Here is a 10,597-nt window from a genome sequence, read left to right as displayed (position 1 = left end):
ATCTAGTTAACTAACTTTTCAAATAATTCATCATTTATTTAACTGAAACCATGCATCAATACATGATTAACATAATTAAATAGTAACCATGTGCAGTAAGAACAAAACAAACACCATCACACATAAAAAATACACTAACACACATGAAAACCCAGATTTTTTAGGTGGAAACCCATGTGGGAAAAAAGCCACCATTGTTTTCGTCTCTGTCTTTGTATTTATTATAAATAAACATCTTAGAATCTTGTATGGGCGTAGAATAATACTAGCACGTAGGCACCCACCCGCAGAAGGCTACAACCTTCTCTCGTTCTCCATCACCCATTGGAAGGGAGCTTCAAACCCTGATCTCCATTTACAGGCACGCACCAGAAGGGAGCTCAACCCCCCTTATCAAATTTAACAGCTGCCATTGGAAGAAAGATTCAAATCCCTTACTTAAGGCTCCAACCCTCAGTACTTTCATGGACCACGTTTCATAATTTTCATACTAGATCTACCTAAACCAAAACATCAAATATGTAGGCCACGTTTCATCAAATTTTCAGACTGGACCCATTACCATCATTTAAGACCAATATCAAATAAAAAACTGAAACCAATCACTGCATCACATCACTGGACGAACTTAGTCATTAAATCATTAAATGAACCAATTACTGAATCTCAAACAACCAAAGCAACTAGATAATCTCAAATCATTGTATAGTCTTCATCAAAATGTTAGACCACTTATTGTTCATCACAGAAATTAGATCCTGTCATTGCAAACCCTGGACAATGTTATGTCATAATATATACACTATCATTATGATACATACCTATGTATATACATGCTTTCTCTTCAGATAACCTGCATATAGATCTCAAAGCACTGAACCATGAAACTGAATCACTATACTATTGAATTCAATCACTGAAACACATACTGACCTTGTCACATATATCTGAACCAAATACATATCATATCATAAGAACACCATTACTATTCAACATTTTATAACATAATCAGTTCAACCTCAACTAGTAATGTCAAACACAGATCATCATGAAAGACTTCATTGACAAACAACAATAAACACAACAAGACTGATCATACATCATATTAAGCAAAACCCTAACATATGTACGTGAACCTTATAAGACACTTCCGCATATGTACGTGCCTTTCAAGAAGCATACTTGCTTATAGATATGTCCATACTTCAGAATCGATACGCTACTACCTAGAAGCAGATCCGCATATGTACGCGATCTTTCTGAAGAAAATCTGTGTACGTATATGTAACTATTAAATCATATCTTCACTACACAACAAAACATCAATCAAACCCAAATATCGACAAGCATTGTAATAGACACACATCATAACATCATAATCACAAATATATCAACCCATAAGCATATTATTCAATGTGTAGTCATTTCAGATCTATAAGATCTCATCCATCATCACGCTCCCAAGTTCACATCTATTTCAGATCAAACAATTCATCAATAAGCCATCTCATGCACACACAAAACACTATGATCTCCATCTCCTTATATAGCTTAGGACTTAGCCAATACCATGGGCCAAACCCTCAGTTATGGCAATGGTATTCTTTGACGGGATCAAATATCCATTGCCATGCTCATTACTATGGCTCAATACCATGGTAAAGACCCATGATATTTAGAATACCATGGTGTGGAAACTGTACGCAACTTTTCTTCACCATACTTGCGTATGTACGCAGATTTGCTTCACAGAACCCGCATATACTTCCTCAAACTTAATCTTTATCATTCCTCTGTCTGACTGTCTCTAAATTGATATTACTTTGTCCAATATTTCTGTCACATCTGTACTGGCCTGAATACTCATCATACTACCATCATGTTGACATATTTATTAAGTAGGCTAACATCAAGGACAACACATTTTTCATAATGTGAACAAAGCAGGAAAAATATTTTCTATGAAATGAAATAAAGAGTTAGTATGGAAGTTGAAAAAGTCTTTGTATGGGTTAAATCAATCAGCAAGGATGTGGTATCAAAAAAATTGATACTCATATATTGAGACTTGGATTCACAGGGAGAAAAGTGGATCACTCTCTGCATTTAAATTAGTTGATGACCACATTATTTATTTGGTCTTGTATGTATATGATATGTTACTAATTGGAAATGACAAGGAAATCATGCACGTGGTGAAAAATCAAGTATTCTCTAAATTGACATGAAGGATATAAGTGCTACAAATTTCATCTTGGGCATGGAAATTAGAAGATACCGAGCAAACATGAAACTTTGATGAAGTGAGAGGAAGTATGTTCAGATAATATTGTAGAGGTTTGATATGCAGGAATGTAAATTGATAAAGGTGCATAGTCCTGTAGGTGTAAATTTATCTATAGATTAATGTCCCAAGACACAATAAGATGAAAATGGCATGTCCCATGTTCAATATTACAGTTTGGTTTGAAGTTTGTTGTATGTACTAGACTAGACATTGCACATGCAGTGGGAGTATTGAGCAAGTATATATCAAATCTAGGGAAAAAGCATTGGACGATAATAAAGAGGGTTTTTAGATATTTGAATGACACTATTAGCTATGGATTGTGCTACCAAGGAAGACCAAGATTGGAAAGACTGTTGGACATACATCACTATATTGATACAAATGAGGCCAAATATCTAGATTGTAGAAGATATACAAGTGGGTATGTGTTTAACCTATTTAGAGGAGCAATCAATTGGATGAACAAGAGATAGTTTGTAGTGGCACTCTCAACTATAAAAGTTAAATACATGGAAACAACCCATGCAAGTAAGTCAACAATATGGTTTTTGAGATTGTGTTCAAGTAGTGGGTTGGTACATCAAGATGTAAGGATATATTGTGACAGTTAAAGTATGATCTTCCTGGTGAAGAACCTAGCTTCTTATCATTCTACGATAAAGCATATTGATGTTTAGTATCACTTTGGAGAGATATCATTGGAGAAAATAAGGTGTCACTCGTGAAGGTGGAAAATTTGAAGAATATTGAAAATTCATTAACAAAATATGTGAGCATTGACAAGTTCTCTTGGTGTAGAGAAATTACCTGATCTTATTATCTTACATTATTTTATTAGCCTACCTGCTTAGTGATTGATTTTTTGTGCTTGATTCCAATAAGTATTATTAGTATATGTATGAGGTATGTTAGCTACATACCCACACCTTGCACGAATACACTAGTATTCTAAAGCTTAAAATGTTAGATGATTAAATAAATGGTTAATCTTGATTAATGATCAAGCTTAGGGTTAGCCTTAAGCTTGATTAATGGCTAATATTGATTAGTGTTTAATTAACCTTAAAATATTGGCTTATAATTATTAAGTTATATTTGAATATGCTTATTAATATTAAATTGATTAGATTCTTGTGAATCTGTAAGATTTACTGATATGACTTAATATTATTATTTTATTGTTTATTACCCCTTAGCTTGACAAGTTGTCTCCTCAAATTTATTTCAGGATTAAATATTATTATTTATTTATTATTTCATTTCCCAAAGTCTAACTAGTGGTCTTCTCGAATTTATTTATGGATAAGCATTGCGGGGGGAGAGAGAGAATTTATGAGGTGGTTGAAATTAGGTGACAATGAAGGGTAGTGGTTGACATTGTTGTTTGGGGGGGGGGTTTGGTGGGTGGGGTGCGTATAAGTCGAGGAGGGAGAATGGAAGGAGGGTGGTCCTTGGTTTTTGTTTGTTTTTTTGGTTTGGAACTTGAAGTGGGAAAATGAAGGATGGAGAGGGGAGGATTCTATGGGGTTTTGGTCTTTTTTTGATTGAGGAGAAGAGAAAACTCAAAGATTAGTTTGTGGTTGGAGAGTGTTGTATCGAAATTGGATACACTACTATTGGAATTGAGCTCAGAGGGCTAGGGAACTTGTTGAGGTTACCTGGGATAGGAAGTAAGATAGACATTTCTAGTTAGCAGGGTGGAAAATTTAGTCGAGTGGCCCCGGAGGAGCACACCAGCCAAGCCCCTGTATTGTAACTAGGTATGTACATTCTTGTGATTTAGTTCACATGAATGGCTATAAATCAAATCTGTTATTTAATAAATCATTTTTTTTTGTAAGCTTGGCAGGACCACATCTTCATCATGCCCAATTTATCACCTCGATCGGGGCAAGGAATTGAACTAGTGACATCACATCAAGGATTGTCTTAATAGAAAATCCAATCACCATCTATCCAAGGCCCCATGGACTTAATAAATGATTTATTATATATATGTTATTTTCAAATAAATTGAAATGTTGGGTTGTAGATAAATCTTTCTCTGAAATTTTCATTAAATTAATTTGGGTAGAGGACCTTGGTTGGGTCCTCACACATGGTATCATATCTAGGTTCAAATATAGACCCTAAAACACCTACAACCTTGAGCACACTAGATATAAACTAGTTTTCTTGTAAGAAATCCAAATCCATATTGCAATAAAACCAAAAAAAAAATCAAAATTTTAGACATGGCCTTCACATCCGTCCTAAAGAAAAGGCATATTGATTGAAAAAATGAAAATAATAGCCAAAAAAAACATAGCCCATATCCCATCATGAACTGGACACTAAACATTTTCCAAATACATTTTGATGGCAAATACTATAGTGGCTACAAGGTAGAAAAGAAAAAAAATATAGAAGAGATACCTACAAGAATAGGATATATAGATTTTACAATTTGGGTTCTCAATGTTGCTTCCAAACTTGAAACTATCTCATTCCTTCATCACAAATTGGTACATATGTATATCAAGAATGTTACTTAAATGACCTAGAGTCGAAAAGAGGTTAGACATGATCCCCATGACCACTTCTGCTCCAACATGAAAATAATTTATAATTTCATGGAAAATTCAAGTATTTATACAAAAGAGAAAGTGAAACATAAAATCTATACAAACAAATTCTGTTGACAATTTATCAACAATAATGCTCTGTAAAGAAAATAAATAAATTAATCACAAAGAATAATATCATATACAAATTGAAAATAATAAAACTTCATTAATTTTAGCTCATATTGCTAAATTGATCAGGCAATGCACTATATAAAGGTACAACTGCCCTTGGCCTTTCGACATAACCACGTAGAATATTTATAGATTTAAGACTTGGTTCCCCATACAAATGAAAATTTGTATCAGTTCGAATCATCATAATATTTTACTCAAGTGATAGTCCAAGAAATGCACCTGCACTCAAACATGAAATGGATTGTAGAACCATCAAAATTTGAAAGTGATAAAGAAAGAGCCCATCCAAAATCATGATGCAGAAAATGTACACACTAGATTAGATTACTGCTATACTTTGGCCACCTACTATGAAGGTAGGAGAATATTATTTTTGAATTTCATGGATCACTTCTCCGACACGTTCTTATTGGTTTTCATGGTGGTTTTACAAAAATATCATTATAGTCAAAATATTATGTTCTCAGTTTAGACTATTTTCAATGTAGCTAAAATTGCATAATAAATATCTTTAAAAATGTGCGCGAGATGGAAGTAATAAGTCCAGATGAATTCAAACCTTTTCTTGAGCTGTGTATGTAGCACTAAGCAAATCCAACATTACTAGCTTGAATATATTCTTTTGCAACTCTTCCAAAAAACAAAATCTAGCTGCTGCACTTATACTTGCACCAAAAGACAAATGTATGCGACCACTAAAAGATTTGATTGTTTTATAATTACAAAGCACAATAAAAAAATTAGTAAGCTCTTGACCCATCTATATGCCCAGAGAAAATGTAAAATTTAGTCCCAATCCATATATGTCTAGCAAATATGAATTTTTACCTCCACTATATTCGATTCAATTGTTTAAAATTAGGGCCACCGACTTCTTAGCACTAGGGCCTTGGTGATTGATGAATACATCATAAACAATTGACTGAGAAGATAAGGCACATGTATTTGTCAAGGAAATCCATTAATATATTTCCATATGAAGTCCATTCATCTATTTTCCATATGAAGGGGAGGAGAAGGACTACAAAATTGCCATGGAAAGGGAAAATTGTCAATCATGTGTCGTGTAAGTGAAGTGGGGAAATGAAGGTGTTGGGTGAAGTGATATGAAATCCTCTAGTTGGGTGATTACTTTCAAGAAAAAAACATATCGCACCATTCATCTATTTTCCATATGAAGGGGAGGAGAAGGACTGCAGAATTGCCATGGAAAGGGAAAATTGTCAATCATGTGTCTTGTAAGTGAAGTGGGGAAATGAAGGTGTTGGGTGAAGTGATATGAAATCCTCTAGTTGGGTGATTAATTTCAAGTAAAAAACATATCACACCATTTTCTCTACTTCTGTTCACATCGCCATTATCTTAGAGAACTATGGCCATTCTCCCTGGCGTTTGACCAATCTTGCAAAAAGACACTCTCTTATAAAAAAAAATGTTCTGAGATCTAATAGTTTGATAATAATTATGTCCCATGATAGGAGATTGTTTTTAAGGAACTCTAAGGCCATCACGTTCTTTCTATATTGTTTTACGTGCTTTTAATTTCCATGGTTTATAAGCTCTGTTTCATGTAATTCTGATGCATATATAAATAAAGATCTTGGATCAAGTTTGGTATCAGAGTAGGCCTTTGTTGATGCGAATTGCATGAGTATATGCTAGCCCAGAACAAGCTACAAAAAGGAGAAGGAAATCTTAAGTCCTTTGATCCTGAAGTAGGATGTGAACAATGAAGAAGAAACATGGAAAATGAAGAAGCTTGTTGGGAAGAGGAACAAAATTTCTGCAAGGTATTCTACAATATGGCAGAGAAAGTGGACAAGTTGTTTTTAGAGTATGAGAAGGCACTTGGGCACGAGAAGGAAGGTGCCGATGATAATAGATCAACAAATCATGAAGGTGGTGGAGAAGATCCTCCTCCCTCTCCTTCTTCAAGTGATAGTTCTCATCACTCTAATCGCGATTCCAAACATACATCTAAGAAACCGTTCTTCAAGCTAGATGTAAAGTTTGACCTACCCATGTATAATGGAGAGTGTACTGTAGGAAAACTTAATAACTGGATAAGGCAGATAGAGGTCTACTGTCGGATTCAGCAAATCAAAGAAGATGAGGCAAAGGTCTAGTTAGCATCTCTTTGGCTGAGTGGCACTGCTCTCGTTTGATGGGAGAGCAAGTTGCAAAAGGGCAACAAAAATTCGAGTAACCTTCTTTCCTCTTGGTCCAGTTTTATTTCTGCATTGAAAGACTAATTTTACCCTTTGGGTTATAAAAAAAGGCACTAATGGAATGGAAATATCTAAGGCAAGGTAAAGGTGAAAATGTGCAAAGCTTCAATGAATAATTTCGGAGATAAGCATTGAATTTGGGCATCTCATTAGATTCACCAAAGACTATAACTAAGTATGTTGGTGCGCTACATAGTTACATCCGACACTCATTGTTATTTTTCGAGCCTACTACAATTGATGCGACCAGCATAAAGGTGATTCATCTTGAAATCTGTGGCAAGAATAATAGAGATGATCAAGCCAAGAAAACACTGTTCAACCCTCAGTGTTGGAAGCAGATCCCCCCATAGCAGATTTTTGGGGTTTGTAGCCCGAAGTTTTGGGTCAATGTAATGTAAAGACCCCGCAAAATGCGGGTGCAGAGCGCGAGAGTCTAGGGTAGTTCGCCCTAAAATATTGTAATTTAATTTAGAATGTGTTGGCCTACCCATGGTCTGCAGACCATGGGAATGTATAAATAGTGCGAGGCTCTAAGGGTAGAAAGTAGTTTTTGCTAGTTTTGATCTTAAGTGTTATGGGTTTCTGATTAAGGAATTCACTCTGAGTTTGTAAGTCCAAGTCATGGTTTGTAATAGTGGGTGGAGGCTCTGCAGATGTGTGTGTAGACCCCTACAGTTGAGTGCACAGGGCAGAGTTGAGGTTGTAACAAAACAGAAGGTTAATAAAAGATAAGTTGATTCTAAAGTATTGTGCATCTGCTCGTAGATCCGTGTGTTTATGCTTCTGTTACATTCTTATGCATCTCTTTACAGTTTATGTATGTGCGCACTTGTTATGAATATTGAATGATTGATAAAGATTCCAAGGCCCACAAAATTAAGTCAGATCTATTATAATAACATAGTAAGGGTAAGGGATATAGGTAGCACCTCTTCGCGCTCGGTACAAGAGCTACGCGAAGGTTTGACAGCTGCATGGAACAGTACAAGTGTGCAAGATCGGTTCACGAACTTCCCAGACCTCATCAAGACATCCCTAGGGTGCGGAAACCTAGTTCCAACACCCTCCCATACTATCTCGAGTGAGACCTCAGTCCGCGCTCTACGGACTGTTGCCGCAAGGGCCGGTAGTTTCGGGATTTGTTTGGCTAAATCATTTCTGAACCTGGGTCAGGCCCCAATAAGTCAACAAATGGTTCCGTTGCCGGGATCTGCCTAAGGGATGTCTGATGTCGAAACACTGGAACCCCACAAAGAAGGAAATTGAAGAGTGGTTCGATCAGAAGCTTCACGAGTTCGTGGTATAGGAAAACAGAACTCCGCAGATATCCTAGAAGAGGTGGCTGGATCACTACATATATACGAAAATCCACAAGATCTTCTTTGCGTCCTTCTTTTCTGAACTATATGATTGGATTGCGAGATTATCCGACAGCTAGGGAAGGTATAAGCTCGATCAACTGATAGTGTGGACTCCGGATTTAGTGCACAGACTAGAGGCATCAGAAGATAATATCGCACAGGCCGTGGACTATTAGCTTGACTAGATAATAGGGGGATTTATCACTGAGTTCACGGTAGATACGACCATGAGCTATAGCGAAGCAGAACAACATTTTCTCAAGGGACCACGAGGTAGGTACATCAAATCCCTGAACAACTGGATAAAGATGCTGTTATGTGAAAAGCGAGTTATGTGAATACATTAATGTTTGGAATGACGCGGAGCAAAAAGATATACCAAGACATCGAAGGATTAGGAAACAGTCCCTTAATTTCACCTTCGCGAGAGAGCGAGGAAGAGCGCGTTCGGGTTTCTCAAAGAAGTGAGGTCAGTTTGATAAGGCAGTGCATTCCGCAGTTATCACCTCCACTTACCCCATCACCCACTTCACCTACTTCACCTCCATCTTTAACCACCCCACCTCCACCAAACTCGTAGTTCAGCATGGCGAGTGCGATCAAGCTACCCGTATTCAGAGGAGTAGGGAATGAGGATCTGGATCAGTTCTAGTTCGTGGTAAGAGTAGTGTGGGAAGCACACGGGGTTATGGATGAAAACATTAAGAAGGCCACATTGGTTGGCATGTTAGAGGATCACACATTGACATGGTACATCAAGCACTCGAATGATCACCCAAATGTAGTAATATCGGAGATCCAGAATGCGCTGAACATAGAATTTAGCCGGCCGAAATAAGAGACACAGTCAATCATCGGGTTTAAAGAGATCGCGGAGTTGAGGTTGAAGACGCAGCCCTATACACCGCCAAAAGTCAGAGAGCAGTGCCACCACGCCATTCAATCGGGGTTGGAAGTGATAGAGCGTACTGTACAAGACTGCACAGGATTGTTGGATGAGTCCCGCTCACTTCACTACAGGAAGACCCAACTCTATAGCAGTTAGAGACAAAAGCGCGGGAGTTGCAATAGGCCTATGACAATTTCCAGGGGATCGTGCAGACAGTCGCCCTCACTCAGCGATTGGCCAAGATGAGGGAGGCCCAGGCTCTGAAGGAACAGGTGGACGCTGCATGCCAGAAAGAAGCAGGGCTTAAAGCATGCATCTAGCCTTGGCTCGAGGAAGCGTTCACGGTCACTGCTGTGATTGAGGGGAAGTTGGCCCAGATGTAGGACACATATGCACTAAGGCAAGAAGGTGCCTCTGATAACAATGCATTAGAAAATCATGCACAATTGATACAACAGACAACAGAGGAATGTGTGGTAGACGTTAGCGAAGCGCAAATGTTGTTGGATGGACTCCGAGCGAAGATCACCGCACCAGCTGAGTGACTCGGGACGAGTCACGATGATTGTGTTGGGGGCCTATTGGGCAGAGGATCCACCCATAGAGGATTTTTGGGGCTTGTAGCCTGAATTTTTGGGTCAATGTAATGTAAATATCCCGCAAAATGCAGGCGCGCAGCGCGAGAGTCTAGGGTAGTCCACCCTAAAATATTGTAATTTAATTTAGAATGTGTCGGCCTACCCATGGTTTGCGGACCATGGGAATGTATAAATAGAGCGAGGCTCTAAGGGTAGAAAGTAGTTTTTGCTAGTTTTGATCTTAAGTGTTATGGGTTTCTGATTAAGGAATTCGCTCTGAGTTTGTAAGTCCGAGTCGTGGTTTGTAATAGTGGGTGGAGGCTCTACAGTTATGTGCACAGAGGCATGGTAGAGTCAGCAATTGTGTGTGTGGACCCCTGCAGCTGAGTGCGCAGGGTGGAGTTGAGGTTGTAATAGAACAAAAGGTTAATAAAAGATAAGTTGATTCTAAAGTATTGTGCATTTGCTCGTAGATGTGTGAGTTTATGCTTCTATTATATTCTTATG

The sequence above is a fragment of the Pinus tabuliformis genome, chromosome 3_2 (genome assembly GCF_031772625.1).
Source record: "Pinus tabuliformis cultivar Carrire ecotype Pingquan chromosome 3_2, CPIR1, whole genome shotgun sequence".
Classification (NCBI taxonomy): Eukaryota; Viridiplantae; Streptophyta; class Pinopsida; order Pinales; family Pinaceae; genus Pinus; species Pinus tabuliformis.
Note: the sequence above shows the minus strand (reverse complement) of the source record.